The sequence below is a fragment of the Eptatretus burgeri genome, chromosome 12 (assembly GCF_056783735.1).
Source record: "Eptatretus burgeri isolate ZD-2024b chromosome 12, Ebu_testis_v1, whole genome shotgun sequence".
In the NCBI taxonomy this organism is placed as follows: Eukaryota; Metazoa; Chordata; class Myxini; order Myxiniformes; family Myxinidae; genus Eptatretus; species Eptatretus burgeri.
Genome location: NC_140972.1, coordinates 83255188 through 83273778, shown reverse-complemented (window position 1 = coordinate 83273778; position 18591 = coordinate 83255188). Strand labels below are relative to the sequence as shown.

General features: G+C 43.3%; 1 protein-coding gene across 2 annotated transcripts in view; it reads right to left on the bottom strand.

Annotated features, from left to right (window-relative positions):
* Positions 1-18591, bottom strand: part of LOC147016015 (protein unc-13 homolog B-like) — a 1009527-nt gene that overhangs the window by 877861 nt on the left and 113075 nt on the right. Inside the window, exon 1 of one of the 2 annotated variants that reach the window (XM_085848699.1) lies at positions 13453-13561. The exons of the other annotated variant lie outside the window; for it this stretch is intronic. The gene's annotated coding sequence lies outside the window, so the exon portion shown is untranslated. Of the gene's footprint in view, positions 1-13452; positions 13562-18591 lie in introns of those variants that run through there. 2 annotated transcript variants of the gene reach the window in all.

Sequence of the window (18591 nt, the reverse complement as noted above, 5' to 3'; positions counted from 1 at the left end):
AAAATGGTTGAAAATGCATTTTTGTTTGATATATATCATTTATACACAAGAATAGAACAATTCCTCGAAACAGTACATTTCTTATACATGACCTTCTGCATATCTTGGCACCTTCAAATGTGTAAAATCTCAGATTTTGCAAAATTTCCACCAGTCATAGTGAAGCTTACAAAATCTTATTCCAGAAATTTGAAATGCATCTGAAAAAACATCTTAAATAGCCATTTACTTCTGCATAAAGTGATGATTTAAAATGGCAAGTTTCAACATGGATCATTATTACATACCAGTTTTTAGGTTCACTTCCATGATTGGGTCAAAAATGTTAGGAAGTATGTAACAAATTGCATTTACCAAGCTGCTACAAAATTACTGGTAGCTATAAGCTTGATTTTATAACCATAGAATAAGTTTATCAAGATGGCCCTATGATATAAAAATCAATACCAAAGGCCAGTTTGTGTTCAGTATACAGAACATCAAAGGTCGTTAGGAAGTACGTAAAGTTTTTCAGAAATCTGCACTTTTTATCCCAAGATGTTAGTTTGGTTCATCACAGCATGTATTTCTATGGTTAAGTTTATGTGCATATATATTTATGACCTGAATGAACACTGATCAATTTGATCAATTTGTTAATTTCATATGACCTTGATCTCTTTGCTCAAGGTCAAATATCAGGTAAACCAAATATTCTCCAAATATGTGGTTTCCAATTAGTGTATAATACATATCTAAGCCATCAGACCAATTTTAGAATGATACGAGTGGTTCCTTTTGTTATATTGTGTCCTTCTCTGTTCTGCGTCATAGCTCTTCCACGAATCTAGAACATGTGTTAAAAAACAAAAAAAGTATTAAAAGACAACTTCCTCAAGAGGATTGTTACGAAAGTAGATCGGAGGGTTTGCCAAACAATCCTTTCGGAGAGACATAGTGAGAGTGTGAGATTTGTCAGGATTGAAACATATATTCCAAGTTTTGACCATCTTGTGATTCTATCAAGGTCTGAAGAGAGGAATGAGGCTACAGGCTGTCTGTCTGAAGGATGATGGATGTCATGGAACAGGGTGGAGTCATCAGAAAACAGATAAAGAGGATTTTCTAGAGAGTTAGAGAGATCATTGATGAAGATCAGGAATAGGACTGGGCCCAGAACAATGCCTTTGATTACTTCAAACTTGATTAATTAACCCATTTGCAAAATTGATTTTGTAACTGCAATAGATGTTGGGCTTGCAGGTTGTTCTTGCAAAAGTGTTGCAGTGGGTGTAAGTCCTTAAGACTGGCTTTGTGGCACTATGTATACATCACTATGCATACTTATATTAAGATGGATACAGGTTGGAGACATCGTTCTCCAACCATTTAATAACAAAAATGCTAGAAAATTATACCTTGTTCACACATGTGTATGTGTGTGTATCTGTTTCAATTGGAAAGTGAAAGGAAAACAACATAGCCCCATATGACTATGAAGGATACAGTACAACCCACCTGACCTGTGCTTAATTGTTCTCGGGTAAAGAGTTACAGTAAACAGTCTTTGGAACCTCTGACCACAATACAACCAAAATTGATTCTTTCTGTTTGCCTTGCAGTCCAGATAATAAAGATAAATGTTATTCAAAGGTGAAAGCTGCATTAAATGGTTCTCTACATTTGTGTTGTTGCCTCTTGAAGTGAGGTTATCAAGCTTCTCCATTTTAATTTCTGATATAAATAGTTAAAATAATGTTTGTATATCTGTTTCTTGTCCTACAGGATGGCAGAGAGGTAGTTCATTTGTCTCTGTTGCTGGACTTTGGTTCATTTAGTGATCTGACTATAAAACGAATGTAGTATTGTGTTTCACAGGAAATGCATCATGGATTATGCTGGCCTTTGGATGCCTGGTAATCTGGGCATCCCTTGGTCTGCTTCTTGGTTGACTTTACATATCCCATGGTGTCTTCCAATGAAGAGTTGGCGAGTTATCACCGGCATCCTGAACAAACTACAAATTCCAGCCTTGGCTGACCGCACTGGCAAGGCAATGCTAAAACCACCCAGCATAACTCTTGCCATGAGACTGGCACTCTAAAAGCAGAGTATGCCATCGATACTATAATAAATGTATGTGTGTGTGTGTGTGTGTGTGTGTGTGTGTGTGTGTGTGTGTGTGTGTGTGTGTGTGTGTGTGTGTGTGTGTGTGTGTGTGTGTGTGTGTGTGTGTGTGTGTGTGTGTGTGTCTGTTTGTTATCCGTAACTCCAAAATCATGAAACCTAGGGGCCCCAAACTTTCCATGAATACTAAGAAGAAAATAAAACAGCCAACGAAGTGCAGATGTGAAAATTGGCTGTTTAGGTTCATTAAAACATCTCTTTTGAAGATAATTAATGGCATTATTAAATTCCGGTTCTGGGTTTGGAGTGGCGGCAGGTCTCCTTCATGGATCTCTGCTGACAATCTCAAAGTTAAGTTTCCGGTCGTTATATGTCCCGTTTTAACTGCAGCAGCTTGGGATCCAAAAGATCCTGAGCTCAAGCCCCATTGGGCCACTGAATTAATACACCAGGTGATTGACTCAGCCTGTCATCCTTCCGAGGTCGGCGGAATGAGTACCAGCTTGTACTGGGCCAGTGTATACCCCTGTTAAAATAGGTGTACCATATCCCTGTGTCCTAAGAGGCGACCAGGGTTGCGTCAGGAAGGGCATCCGGCGTAAAACATGTGCCAAATCACCATGCGGATCATTCGGATGATCCGCTGTGGCGACCCCTAACGGGAACAGCCGAATGAAGAAGAAGAAGACTTCCATGACCTAATCTGTTGAAAACTCTCTCAAACATTAATAATAATAATAATAATAATAATAATAATAATAATAATAATAATAAAAACGATCTCTTTTTCATCTTCCTCTTTCATCTTCCTTCATCTTCCTCTTTCACACGTGTGGTACTCTTTTCTGTATCAGAATGCACTACTCTTCTGCTATTTAAATAGACTGCTCCAAATTTGACCTTTCATTCATACCTTGATTAAAAAATCCAACTGTTACAGCGTTTCTTCTCTCCATTCTCTGAATTCGCCTTTATTGCATCCATCAAGAAACGTGTTAAATCGCATCTCTGACCTAAAACTCAAAAACCCCAGTTTGCTATGAATGTTCACTTTCCATCAACCATTCTTTTTTTCCAACTTCATTGCCAACTCACTCCTTTCACCCCTCCCTCTCAAAGCAACCATCCCACTCTTCTCCCACCAAGCCTCACTCTTACCTCTCTCAAAAACTCCCCCCTCACCTTTCTCCCACCATTCATCCCCCTCACTCATCCTTCTCAAAGATGCCCCCCTCTCTTCCACAAAGCTGCCTCCTCCCACTGCCCTCTCACCTCCATCTCTTCACTCCACCTCCTCAAATCCTCAACTGCCTTCTTCCCCTCTCTTGTCCCCCCTCTCCCCCAGCACCACAGAGCCTTTTTTCCTCCTCATCCGGCCCCTCCACTAACTATTCTGTAATCCCCCACACGCTTATAAGAATCCTCCTTACCTCCCCCCTCGTCCCTAACCCTAACCCTCCCCTACCCCCTGCATCCAAAGCCTCCTCCCCTCCCTCTTCATTAAAAGTGTGGACCTCAAATATCCGGGGCCTTCGCTCAAACCTTTCAGATCTTTCCATACAGGTTTCCACTAACAAACCAAACATAATCTGCCTCACAGAAACTTTCCTCCCCCAAGACGTGTCTGACTCCCAAGTATCTCTCCCTGGTTACTCCCTCCTCCGGTATGACAGATCTGAGCCTCGTCCTGGTGGAGGAGTTGCTCTCTTCATCAAAGACTCTATTCCTCACTCTCCATGTACTGCTCTCACTCCCCCACACCGCCAGGAATACCTCTGGCTACGGCTTCCCCTCCACTCCCAGCTCGTGTTTATATGTGTACTGTATTGTCCACCTAAAAGTGATGACTCCATCTCCACCTCACTCTCCGAAAACATGGACCAACTTCTATCTTCTCCACCAAACTCTCTCATCCTCATATGTGGCAACTTCAATTGTCATCATACCAGTTGGCTAGGTGTGGGTACTTCTCTCACCTGTCATGGCACCTCAGCAAAAGTTTTCTGCAACTCATTGGGACTGAATCAATCTGTCAACTTCCCTACCCGGATCTCAACCAATGGTACTCCATCTCTTCTGGATCTGATTTTGACAAATTTCCCTGACAATGTCTGCTGCTCTTCCTTCGCTCCAATCGGTTCTTCTGACCACGTCCTTGTCAAAGTGGACATCTCTCTGGCTGTTATCAGAGAACCACCTCACCGCCATCAAGTCTGGCATTTCACTCAAGCTGACTGGCAGGGTCTCTCAGCAGCCATCAAACTTATAGACTGGTCTCCTCTCGCTACTTTCTCCAACATCAACTCATCCTGGGAATTCTTTCAAAGAAACTTGCTCTCCCTCATGCACAGATTTATTTTTTTTTGGATACCTTGTTGAGGCTCGTATGAGAGCTAACACACAACGCACATCAAGGGGGGGCATGAGACAGGAGGGTAGGGAGTGGGAAGGACAAAATAGTGGGGAACGGAGACATTTGGAGATCTGTGGAAGGGAGAGGGATGGGACGGGGAACATGGGGAATAGAAGATGGACATTGCAGGGACTTTCAGGAAGGAAAGCAGGGAATTTGAAGGAGGTGGGCTTGGGTGGATTATCGGGGGTAGAAAAGATCGAGGATTTGGATGGGGGATGATAAGAGGTGGTGGTGAACAGCTGTTCTGAAGGCCTGGAGGGAAGAATGGGAATGAATAGAGTGAGGGAGTTTATTCCAAAGGCGGGAAAAAAGAGGAATGAAAGAGTGAAGGTGAGCAGTGATTCGTGATTTTGGTAGTTTTACCAGAAGGGGGTTGTTGGTGGACCTTGAGTGCCCGGCGGAAATGTGGTGGGGACAAATCTCAGAGAGAGCAGGGGGGGCAAGGCTAGAGAGGAGACGGTAGAAGACAGAAAGACCACCGACCAACCTGCGGTGATTGAGTGAGAGACCCAAAGACTCAGCCTCATTGCGGGATTTATCCCCTCTCGTCTTCAGTTGGCCTACCCTTCCTCCCGCCCTTGGTTCACTGAAGCTTGTGGTGAGGCAGATGTCCTGAAACAACTTGCCTTTGCCTCATGGAAAGCAAACCAAAATCAGGGCAATCTCAGTTCCTTCCAAAAAGCTCGGAACAAGTGTGTATCTACCCTCAGGAGAGCCAGAAAACAACTTTCTCATCTCAAGTCTGAACTCTCAAACATCTCTCCCTCCTCAAAATCCTGGTGGTGTCTAATCAAATCAGTTTCTGATGTATGTTCCCCCTCCATCCCTTCCTTACCTCAAATGGCCACACTTCTGATACCGCATGTGAAAAAGCTGAATGCCTAAACTCGGTTTTTGCAGCTAAATCTTTTGTCCAAAACCCATCACTTTCTACACCCACCTTACCCAGTCACACCCAACTGTCTCTGGACTCTGTGTCTTGTGCCGCGCACTATACATGTTAGACTATCGTTGGGCATAGGTTGTGAACGCCAACAACACGCTAAGCATTCGTTTAGTATAAGTTATCTATATGTTATCGAAACGTTCTTTGGACGTTACTAATACGTTATGCATACGTCCAACTCGTTATGAATACGTCCAAAACTGGGGGAAAACATCAATAGTTCAGTGTACGCCAGCGTTTTACATACATTTTGATACCTTGTCATACGCTGGCTAAAACATCAAGGTGTGACAGGGCTTTTAGATCAATTCTGCAATTAATCTCAGGTTAAGAGATTCTAGAGCTTATTGTATGTGTGAAAATGAAATAAAGGCACAAACACTGGTGTGGCTTTTTCGATGATCGAAGGAAAACGCCTTTCCTTTGCTTCCCCTTCCCTCACGCTTACCTCCTTCCAAAGCCCCTCCCCCCCCCACGGACATCTCTGGGTGGTATCCGGGCTAGTTTAGTACGACCGTTTGAACGTGCTGTTTTAACGTACCCAACTTCATTCAATCCTGCACTAAAGCCGGCAGAAGGGGACCATTCCCCCTCCCCCCTCTACACCCCAGCTTTCCCTCAAGTTTCTCTATCAAACACATGTCCAGAACACAGTCTCCACCCCCCCAATCCTGCTCGCTCCCTCCCCCTCCCATAGTGTATAGCGCCATGTGGTGAGGCTTCGCTCTCCCCCCCCCACTTCCTCGCTCTCCCCCACTTCCTCGCTCCCCTTTCCTCACACCTTCCTTACGCCCTCACCCCTCCTCGCTCCCCATCCCCACCCCCAAGCCCCCATCCCCTCATCTTAATATTCCCATCAGCGAAGTGACGGGTTGTATTTCCTAGTTATGAATAATAATGTGCATCTTACATTTTGAAGTCACAATTTCAGATTCCAGTCATAACATACATACAATGAAAGAAACAAGGAACTTTGGTGCAGTATGAGGTCATTCGGACCATCATGCGTGCACTACACCAACCCCAGAAACCATCACCCATGAACGCTCAAGCTTCCTACAAGTCCTGCCAATATCCCCATACCCACAGTCTCTCTCCAGTGTATATCGTGACCGATCTAATTCCAATTTAAACTGATATACCCCCTCTGCTGCCGCTATCCCTCTTGGGAGACCATTGCCTTCTTCTGCCTTCATACTGTCCAAACTCTCATCTTCTTTCTGTTCAGGCCTTGGCCCCCAAGTCCAGTCCTAACGCCATCTATTCTGGTGAAAAACTCGTCTGCACGTATCTTGTCCACACCTTTCATTATCTTCGACATCTCCATCAGATCCCCTTGTAATCGCCCCCTTTCTAACGTGTAAAGTTCTGTCGCCTTCAGGTGCTCCTCATCGCATACAGTGGTCTAGCTCGCCGTGGAGTCAATCTAGTAGAGTCTTCCGCCGTACCCTCTCTATGGCCGCTACGTGTGTCCTTCCTCAGATGTGATAACCCAGAACAGTACACAATGTTCTCACTTCGGCCTCAGTAAAATTTCTATACCGTGTTAACACTCCCTCTTTTGATTCGTAATTGATCCACCCAAATACAACCTATAACCCTATTAGCTTTACAAACAAGAAATTTTACTTCTTTATCATCCCAGTTTTGTGCTAACCATTTGGATGTACGTTAAAATGGGACATTTGATCGTGGGATGAAACCAAATTGTTTGAGGTTTCCAGATGAAATACAATTAATGTTTGTCCTGCCCTCCCAAATCCAGAGCCTGGCAGACACCTTAACCTCTCAGGTTGCCTTCAACGAGGTTGTAATGTTCAATGCCTGTTGCGTGAAACCGTCAGTGTGATAACTCAAGTATTGGACATGGTTTCATATTAATAATTTTTTTAAAAACCTGTGAACTTAATAGCATTAATCATTGCAGTTTACAGTGTCTTCAGAAAATGCAAAATAAATCTATTGCATCGACTCAAGCAGCAAGAACGAAGTAGAAAGTTCCACAAAACATACTCTCTCTAATTGCACTGCCATTTCTGTCTTTGAAAATACATTTGAAGATTGGCAGCAGACAGAAATGACATAATTGAAAGCATAAGAACCACAATAATTTTGGCTGAATGCTGCTGGTACAGGGGAGAGTCTGCTCTCAAAGGATTCTGAGAGTCCTGGTTGATACCCAAAGCCCCCAAGATTATTTCCATTAATGTACCATATGTAATTGGCTTATGGCCATAGAGCCTCCACTTAGCATGGAGTGCCGTACCTCGACTAAATCCCAACCTAGTGTGCCCTGCACACAACAACAGAAATGGCTGATTTAACATCTCAACTGCCTACATTAGGCACTGCGAGCACTCAATGGAACCTCATGTCATACAAGAGTGCATGATGAAAGGTATTATGTCCATTTCATCATGAAAATAACAATTGCGTTTTCAGTCTCTCTGTTATGCATCTTCCAGATTGATGAGAATATCGAGAGTATCAAATGTTTGCCAAGGACCTCCTTATAGTTTCTGTAACACTGCCCCCCCCCCTCCCCAACTGTGTAAACCTGAGCACCGAGGGATTATGAATACATACAAGTATTTGCATCATCGCACAAATGGAATTTTGCTTAGTGAGTGATCAGGGAAACAGAAGCTGCTTGAATTCCAAACTTTCCTGCAAAACAAATTGCATCATTACACAACATATGCTGCCTGATGGATGGCATTCTGGACTCGCAATGCCATGATCATCTGCCAACTGACCTAACCACTGCAACTGCTGACAAACACTGAGATTCCCCAGCTGTAACTTCTTTGGAAAAGCTCCCAGCACTTAAACAAAGCACACTGATCATGGTCCATCCATTGGGACCACACTCTGTGCAGAGCGTTGGTGCTGCCTAAGCAGTGTCCTTGGCCATTGGACACAATCCTGGACGGGTCACCACTCCGACACAGTGTACCAGCATGCTGGCACTCATTTTGCTGACCTCAGAAGGATGACAGGCAGAGTCAAGCCGACCTGCTATTAATTCAACAGAAGAGTGGGATTTGAACTCAGGATCCTAAGATCCTAACCATTAAGTCGACCACCCTAACAACCCCAACTGGTATGAATTAAACAGCAGAGTGGGATTTGAACTCAGGATCCTGAGATCCGAACGATTAAGCCACCACCCTAACAACCCCAACTGGTATGAATTCAACAGAAGAGTGGGATTTGAACTCAGGAATCCGAAGATCCGAACCATTAAGTCAACCACCCTAACAACCCCAACCGGTATGAATTAAACAGCAGAGTGGGATTTGAACTCAGGATCCTAAAATCCTAACTATTAAGCCACCACCCCAACAACCCCAACTGGTATGAATTAAACAGAAGAGTGGGATTTGAACTCAGGATCCTAAGATCCTAACCATCAAGTCAACCACCCTAACAACCGCAACTGGTATGAATTAAACAGTAGAGGGGGATTTGAATTCAGGATCCTAAAATCCTAACTATTAAGCCACCACCCTAACAACCCCAACTGGTATGAATTGAACAGCAGAGTGGGATTTGAATTCAGGATCCTAAAATCCTAACTATTAAGCCACCACCCTAACAACCCCAACTGGTATGAATTAAACAGCAGAGTGGGATTTGAATTCAGGATCCTAAAATCCTAACTATTAAGCCACCACCATAACAACCCCAACTGGTATGAATTCAACAGCAGAGTGGGATTTGAACTCAGGATCCTAAGATCCTTACCATCAAGTAAACCACCCTAACAACCCCAACTGGAATGAATTAAACAGAAGAGTGGGATTTGAATTCAGGATCCTAAAATCCTAACTATTAAGCCAACCACCCTAACAACCCCAACTGGTATGAATTCAACAGCAGAGTGGGATTTGAACTCAGGATCCTAAGATCCTTACCATCAAGTAAACCACCCTAACAACCCCAACTGGAATGAATTAAACAGTAGAGTGGGATTTGAATTCAGGATCCTAAAATCCTAACTATTAAGCCACCACCCAAACAACCCCAACTGGTATGAATTAAACAGCAGTGTGGGATTTGAACTCAGGATCCTGAGATCCTAACTATTAAGCCACCACCCTAACAACCCCAACTGGTCTGAATTCAACAGAAGAGTGGGATTTGAACTCAGAATCCTAAAATCCTAACCATTAAGCCAACCACCCTAACAACCCCAACTCATATGAATTAAACAGCAGAGTGGGATTTGAACTCAGGATCCTAAAATCCTAACTATTAAGTCAACCACCATAACAACCCCAACTGGTATGAATTCAACAACAGAGTGGGATTTGAATTCAGGATCCTGAAATCCTAACTATTAAGCCACCACCATAAACATGATAGCAACACCAGGTATACTGATCATGATGCTTGTATGTAAGCTCTGACAGACTAAACTAAAGGAGTGCATTGGGTGCAGCAAGCAGAGTAAGTGTCGGCACAAGCAACAGCCGTTTGTGACGTCAGAAGTGACATCCGCCAACAAGCTCTGGTTCAAGGGTACGGAACAGGAATCCGATTATCTGAATTCATATTGCTCACGTACATGTACATTCTTTAAAAATGCTCAATTGTTCTGCATTCCAAAATGGGATACAAAGAAACATACAGGAGGCCATTCAGCACGACACACCGCCCTGTATTGTGTCCACAAACCATTAACTTACCATAATCTATCAATTTTCCTATCTTCTAAACACGTAAATGCCATTAACTTAAAAAAGAACTATTATTCCAAATGATTATAATTCATTTACCGTATTCAATATATTAGCGCAATGGCAGGCAATTCGCTGGAGTGCCAACAAAAAAATGGCTTATTGTTTTCGAAAGAACCCGAGAACGAAAGAACCTTTAGGTTTTACAAACTTAACCTTTAAAGGACCAAGGGACACATATGTCCCGAAACTTTAAAGCGGTACATCTCCAATATTTTCCCTGCAATTTTCGAATACTTTATGTTCTTACATTGGCAAACATCGTCGCGAACACTGCGTAAGAGCTTTTGTCATTTCCATCATTTTTCTTTTTTTTTTGTCAATTAGAATAACTTGTATTTTTCATCATACATACTCTTGAATTTCAATTCATATTCGTGATTATTCGAGCCAAAGTAATAATAATAAGATTGGACTTAAATCTGAAACTTACTTTCAAGATGCACGTGGTCCTCAAAGGGTTAAAGCAAATGGAGAGATCAGCTTCACACTCACTTCCATTGCATGATGTACCCATTCCAAGGTTCCAAAACTAATCCTTTGTTTTAAATACTCATCGATGGATGTAGACATGGATGTAGAAAAAATTGTAACCAACACAAGTTGAACTAAAAGAGCACTCAGTGGAGTGTGTACCTCCGCCGGGCTGAACAGTTTATGTTTTGTATCCCACCGATAGGATGGATCTGAATCCAGACCTGAAACAGAATCCAACCGGCTTGTTCTCATCACTAAACCAACTCATCTACCAAGTTTTGGCTGAATCCAGACAACTTTTTGAGATATCGTGTTATAATATATCGTTTTCGTCCCATCTCTCAATGGTGAAGAATTCCTTAAAAATTAAAATGAAAATTGCAGATTCGGATGTGGATCTTCACTAAAATCAATTCATTTCATCTTTGTCACACACACCCAACATGTCCACCAAGTTTCGTCAGAATCCGTCCATAAATTTTTGAGATATCATGCTCTATATAGTTTTTAGCCCTATCAGTCAATAGAGAAGAATCACTTCAAAAATTCTAGTATTCAGATCCATAACCCGGATCTTCAACAAAATCTCATCATTTCGTCCTTGTCACACATCCACCCATCTGTCCACAAAACTTCGTCCGAATCCGTCCATAACTTTTTGAGATATATATCCTACTCACAGATAGACAAACCGACAGACGGAAACCACAGACAGTGGTGAAAACATAATCTCTGTCCACCTTCAGCAGTGGAAGTAATGATGATCTGACTTCCAGAAATGAGATTTGCAAATGTCCCATCCTGGCAATATCAGGACTTGATGATTTCAAGGCAGAAAAATGCTTCACATTTTAATGAGGTTCTCTTTTAAAGCAGCCAACAGTTGTTTGCAAAGTCTGTGCCCTCTCTCACGAGTGGCTATCTTTTTTACTGAGGGGACAGACCTATAAGGTATGGTGTATCAGAGTAGGGACAGTGACGTATCCCTAACTCAAATGGGAACATATTCTCGCTTGATCTCTCTCCTAGTTTGACATTTGATGGGGCTTTAACTAAAACCGAGGTTTGATCAAGTGCCAGCAGGAGGCTGCTGTGCCGTGGAGCACACCGACCTTTGTACGGGGACAAAAATCTATCCATCCCAGATGCACTTAGATTGTGAAGATTAAATATCCCGTGGTCCCTTTGGAAAGTGTCGTAATAGTTTGTAATTCCCACTACGTGGGGAGTGTCGGGGGCAGGGGGGGAAATAGGGGGGATGTCAGAACTGGCACCACTTCGTGATATTTATATATAAATTGCCCCCCCCCCTATGGAATATCATCCATAGCTGTTGTTGTACAGTACAAATTTTAATGTTATTTTACAGAGAGCAACATATTTGTAAAAATAGGCTTTGATTCTTAATATCCTGCTTGTCAAACACATATCTACTTTAAACAGAGCTGTATGTGTTCTCAACTACCTGTTAATCATCAAGCCTGTAATCCCACTGTCGTCGTTCAACATCTCATCCATCCATCTTGTAGCAGAATCACTCTGCAGGCCAAACAGTGGTTTTCAAACTCCTGCTCAGCTGTCCATTTTCCACCTGTTCATTCCTTTAATATCCAATAATTCATCAACATCTCACTCTTACATTTCCCTTCTTTCCGACTGACATTAAATGCCCATGCCTCAGTTGCCAGGCTATTATCATTTTTCCATGAATGCACCATATAAATGAAAATTATTTCTGCTCATGTGTTCTCATGAGACCACTTTGTGCCTGCTGAACTGCAAATCAACCCAGCAGACCACCACGATAAAGTCCTTGATTCCCAGAACTATGGAAGCCATCCAGAAATGAATTTCGCAATGTCACAATTTCAAACAAATCACTGTTTCCTTTACGAATGCATTAACTATTTGGCTCTTTAAAAAATATTTTCTCAACATACCATAATTGTGCTTTTTGACGGTGCTTTCACGTCCATGAAGGAAGTAGCTTGTACGTGTATCACACATAAAACAAAACAGGGCATTCAGAGATGAATTGGCATACTTTGAAATGAATTACAAGGGCATTAGTCAACAGTGGACAAATCAACACAGGACAAGGCATCTGAGCTCATTGCACATAGATTTGAAGCTATGTTCCTAATACCATGAGCTTTGTGGCCAAATGGGAATGCCAAGCCAAGCACTTTTCCAGAAAAGTATTAATCTCATGAAACCAAACTCCATGACATCATCGTTAGAGAGTCCGCTCTGAGTCTGGGAGGTCTATGGTTGGATTCTGACCCTGGCCGAGTCAGCATTATTAAAAGGTTCGAGCATGGACAAGCCCCATTTGTTGGCGTTCATGAGGAGGAGGAAATTTTTTCTTAATTGCCCCACTGAGTACAGAGGGGCTGGCAGGATGTCCGAGAGGTGTGCACACTCTCCTCAAAACTGTCTAGCCTGGGTTTGAATATAGGCTGAGCTACTGTATAAATGGTCATCCGGGTGTTTCACAAGCAGGGTGATTCATCAGTGTGGGTGCCGTCCCTTGGATCATGTTAAACTGGGCATCTCATTTGCCAGCATTCGCCGGTGGATGTCAAATATCACACAGTGTCCTTTGCGAAGACTAGTCGAGCTATCACCGGCACCCGAGCCAAGTTCCAAAACCTGGCCGCCAAGTTTCATCAGAATCCGTCCATAACTTTTTGAGATATCATACTATATACCGTTTTTGGCCCCGATCTCTAAATAGTGAAGAATCACTCAAAAAATTATCGTACCTGGATCTGAATTGGGATCTTCACCAAAATCGAATCAATTCGACCTTATCACACAGGCAACCTCTCGACCCGAATTTCAGCCAAATCCATCCGCAAGTTTTTTTAGATATCCTGCTCACAGGCAAACAGACAAACGGGTCAAAACAAAACCTCGTCCACCTTCGGTGGAGGAGGTAAACGGGTCCTTATTGATTAACTACGTTGTCCGTCAGTGATTAAACACGTTATAGTTAGATAAAATGGAAACAATGAAATGCATGACTTTAAACGAGCAGTTCCTCACCCACAGCCGTGCACCCACACCGATGACAAAATGCATCGAATGCCCTTTCCAATTCTCACCTCTTCTCACCCAGCAGAATGTTCATGGATGGATGATGAATGAAAATTAAACCACCGAAAGCAAAGACTGCCTTTAAACCCACAGAAGCCATCATGGTGTATAAAATAACAATGCAGCCTTGCCTTGGACCTCAGAGATTGACAAATTGTACCTTTATGTACTGCCTGGAAAGTAGAAGTAAAAACTGGAAACACCAGGACTGATTTAATTTTTTTTTTAACATTTGTAAGCTGCAAGTCTGTGCTAATTTATTGGATTTCAGTCTACATTTTGGATTACACTGATAGGCCGGCTCTGCATCCAGACCTTAACGAGAATCCAAAAAAACTTGTTCTTATCACCGACCCAACTCGTCCACCAAGCAGTGGCGGATTAACGCATGGGCACGCAGGGCCCATGTCCAGGCCCCGAGCTCAGTATGGGCCCTGGGAAGAGGTAGTGTGAGGGTCGTGCAACCAATGCCATAACAAGGGGCCCCACACGACTGATTGTGGTTCACCCTCTGATTGTGACGTCTCACTTTGCCGACAAAACATATCACCTTGTGAGTGGTGATAAGCACAGCACAAAAGGCCTGCTCTGTCTCAAGGAAAGAAATCAGTGACTCAACGAATCGATTAAAGTATGTTTTCCCCTGATGTTTAAGGAGAGAGGACTATTTCAAAATTTGGGGGTTTTGTGAGATTAGTAGATAAATCAAGTGGATAATAACGTTTAATGTTTACAAGTACAACAATAATCATAATAAAATATATACAATTCCTCAAACTTATCATTGGCTTATCATGCCTGGTGTTGGCTTAATGGTTAGAGTGGTGGGCTTGAGATCCAATGGTCCTGATTCACATCCCGCTCAGCTGTTGAATTAATACCAGGTAGGGTTAACTTGGCCTGTCATCCTTCCGAGGTCGGCAAAATGAGTGCCAACATGCTGGTATACTGTGTCGGAGTGGCGACCCGTCCAGAATTGTGCCCAACAGCCAAGGAGACTGCTTAGGCAGCACCAACGCTCTGCACTGAGTATGGTCCCAATGGATGGATGGAATTCCTCAGATTAATCCATATAGATACTGTTGAACAAATCCACACTACAATTTATCATACGACGGCAAAACATCCCCTCATAAGTAAATGGACTAACATATGTGCACAGCGGACATTACAGTTTTATTTATTTTTTTAATTTAAATCAGAGCACCTGTCCTAAGGAAGAAACAAAACTACCCGAGCGGTGGTGAAAAGCGAAAAAAATGCTCAACAACAGCAAAAAGGGTGAAAATCACCCGAAATTAACTTTTTTTGTTACACAAGCGGCAGAACCAGAAAAGAGTCCTCAGTCTCACACGTGTGCTGAGCTTTGTTCAATTACCAACAAAGCTTGATATCGTTTCGCAAGCCAGCCCTTCCTTATCAATGGTTTTGTTGAACTGCTGACTTCAGTGCTTAAGCCACTTGGCGAGCGCTCCACAAGAAACTTTTAGCCCTTCCGCGAGCCTCGTCTATGTATACCAAAAACATAGGGGCAATACCCCTGGGCGCTCACCTGTTCTAAGCTAGATAAGATAACCAGTACCTATGGATTTTTTTTAATGCCATGAACAAACTTTGGTCCCTCCAGCTTCGGTGATGTTGGTTATAATCAGACTGTGTCAATGATAGTGTCTGTCTGTATCAGCGGATGATTCCAATGATAAGTTTTATCAAGTGAAAGCTGACAAAGGTTATAATAACTATTATGGGAAGCAATGTAAAACTGACATGTCAGGCATTAGCAATTTCTGGCGTTCAGGCCCTTCAAACTTATTTTGCTTCAATGAAGGGCTAATGACATAAATGTCAGCTTCACCGCTACCAGCGGTGAGCATTCCTTTGGCAACTTTCGGTTGATAAAACCGATGAGCTTCATGCGGTGAAAAGTTTCATAAGCTGGGAGGTCATAGATATTCATTGCAAATGAGAATGACTACACAGCAACAGCTACAGAGCCCTTGCGCTTCTCAAGTTCTTGAGTTGATTAACTTTTTGAGATAACTTTTTGAGATATCATACTATATACAGTTTTTGGCCCCGATCTCTAAATAGTGAAGAATCACTCAGAAAATTATCGTACCTGGATCTGAATTGGGATCTTCACCAAAATCTGCAAAATCGTTTTACAAGGTCTATTGCAGGCTATCACCTCCCTCAACATCCGGTTCATCTTCAATGATGAGTGTTGCATGGACCCCAGTGCTCTCAATTTTTACTGGCAGTTGTTTTTGACACGGTATGATATGTGTGCTCAAATCTTCATTAAACCAAAACTTATGCTCATGACAATTGTGAGCACTCGGGTTTATCCAGCCATTCAATTGCATTGCGGGTTCATATCTGGATGTAAATCCCACTGCGCCGAGCACAATGCTTCTTCCCCTCAACCGCTCCTTCCAACCCAACACCCTCACTGGAGTCTCGATGCAAACTGTCCCATGTGATGTTTTCTGCTCTGGACTTAACTTCGAAGCTGCAGAGAGCAGCTTATTTGTCCTTTATTCGAAACTGGTGGTGTACAACAAAAGAAAAGCTCAAACACAGGAAGAGGCTGCGTGAACCATCACAACTGTGGTGAAACCACATTCCATTCAATATTATCTACCCACATACAATTCGACAAGGGAGAGACTAAAGGATTTTTCCCTGAAAAAAAACATTTCCAGCCATTACACAAATTCTGTTCCAATGGCATCCTCAAACTTATCGCTGCTGGGAACAACGTGTGACACTGGCTGGAAACTTAAGCAGAAACGTGCAAACATTTTCTTCTTCTTCTTCATTTTTTTTGCATACAAGGGTCAAGGCTCGTGGAAGAGCTAGAATACAAATAGATCTCAGGATGTAACAGAACAAAAGAAACAGTAGAAAGAGGGGGAAAACAGCAACAATGGAGTTGAGGAACAAAATAGAGAGAGACTTGGACAAATAAGGGATGTGGGGAGGAATGAGGGGAAGGGGAGGACACAAGGGGTTGACAAGATGGATATAGAAGCAAACTCTCGGTAAGGAAGGACTGGAAATTTGGAAGGAGGAGGGGTTGAAAGGGTGGTGTGGTGAGAGAGTCTTGCTGTGGTGAGGGAGTGAGAGACCCAAAGGCTCAGCCTTATCGTGGGAGATACCAATGATCCTAAGTGCCTTGGTTTCTACAGTGTGAAGCCGAGAAAGGTGTGAGGGGGGGCACCAGCCGAGAGGGGAGAGAAGTACTCCATCAGGCTGTGGATGAAAGCTTTGTATGTGGTCAGGAGCTCAGGTGGGCCGAGGAAGGACTTTGCACGACGGATTCCCAGTTGGCGACTTGCTTTGGAGGCCAGCTTGGAGATGTGGCTTTCCCAGGAAGGATCATGGCAGATAGTGAGACCAGAAGCTTGAATGAAAGGACTTCTTCAAGGGGATTGTTGAGAAAGTAGATTGGGGGGGGGGGGGGGTTCCAGACGGTCCTTTCAGACAGACAGAGTGGGTGAGAGTGAGATTTGTCAGGATTGAAAGACATGTTCCATGTGTTGGACCAGTTTGTGATTTTATCCAGATCTGCAGAGAGTGAAGAGGCTGCTGCTTGCCGATCTGAGTGATGGCAGATGGTACAGCAGAGGGTGGAGTCACCATCAAAGAGATAAATATTTTCCAGAGAGTCAGAGAGATCATTGATGAAAACCAGAAAAAGAACAGAGCCCAGAACGCTACCTTGAGGATCTCCAGCCTGGACAGGAAGAGGGGATGAAAGAACTCCATTTAGGGCCACACGTTGACTGCGACAGGAGAGGAAGTCTGCAAGCCATGAGCGGAGATGTCCTTGGATACCATAGGAAGAGAGTTTGGTGAGCAGGGCAGGGTACCGGACTGTATCGAAGGCACGAGATAGGTTGAATGAGATTGAATAGAAAGTGAAAGTTGGTTACACAGGTGGGGATGTGTTGGGGTGGGAGGGAGGGGTGGGAGAAAGAGGAATGAATGAGTGGAAGTGGGTCGTGACTGTATTTTGTGAGTTTCACCAGAAGAGGGTTGCAAGACCAGGAAGGAGGCGGTTAAAGACAGAGAAACCACCGGCCTGCCTGTAATGAGAAAGTGAAAGGCCCTTGGATTCAGCTTCATCACGGGAGATTCCAAAAATCTTGAAGGCGTTTGTTTCCATGGCATCAAGCTGAGCAAGGTGTGAGTCAAGAAACCCACCCCAGAGAGGAGAGCAGGACTCCATTAAGCTGCAGATGAAAGCCTCATTGATGGATAGGAGTTCAGGTGTGCGAATAAAGGATTTTGCGTGATGTCCCATCGGCGGCTGGCTTTGGAGGCCATTTTGGAAATATGGTCTGCTCAAGAAAGATCATGGCTAATGGTGAGACCCAAAAGTTTAAGTGACTTAACCTCTTCAAGCAGTTTGTTTAGGATGTCGATGGGAGGGTTTGCCATCCTTTGGGAGAAACAGGGTGAGTGTGTGGTATTTGTCAGGGTTGTAAGACATATTCCAAGTGTTGGAACAGCTTCTGATTCTATCTATGTCTGCAGAGAGTGAAGACCTGTCTGCCTGTCTGAAGAATGACAAACGATATGGCAAAGGGTGGAATCATCAGCAAATAAATAGGCAGGGTTTTCCAGGGAATCAGAAAGATCCTGGGGAAAAAAACATAAGGGGTGGGAGTCCGTGGGACACAAGGGAAGCAAGGAGGAGATGGAATGTAGTGGTAGCAAAGAGGGGGTTGGGCATGAACGATGCGAGGATGTGGGGCTTGGAGGAAGTAAAGAAGGATGGGAAGAGAAAGAAGCAAAGA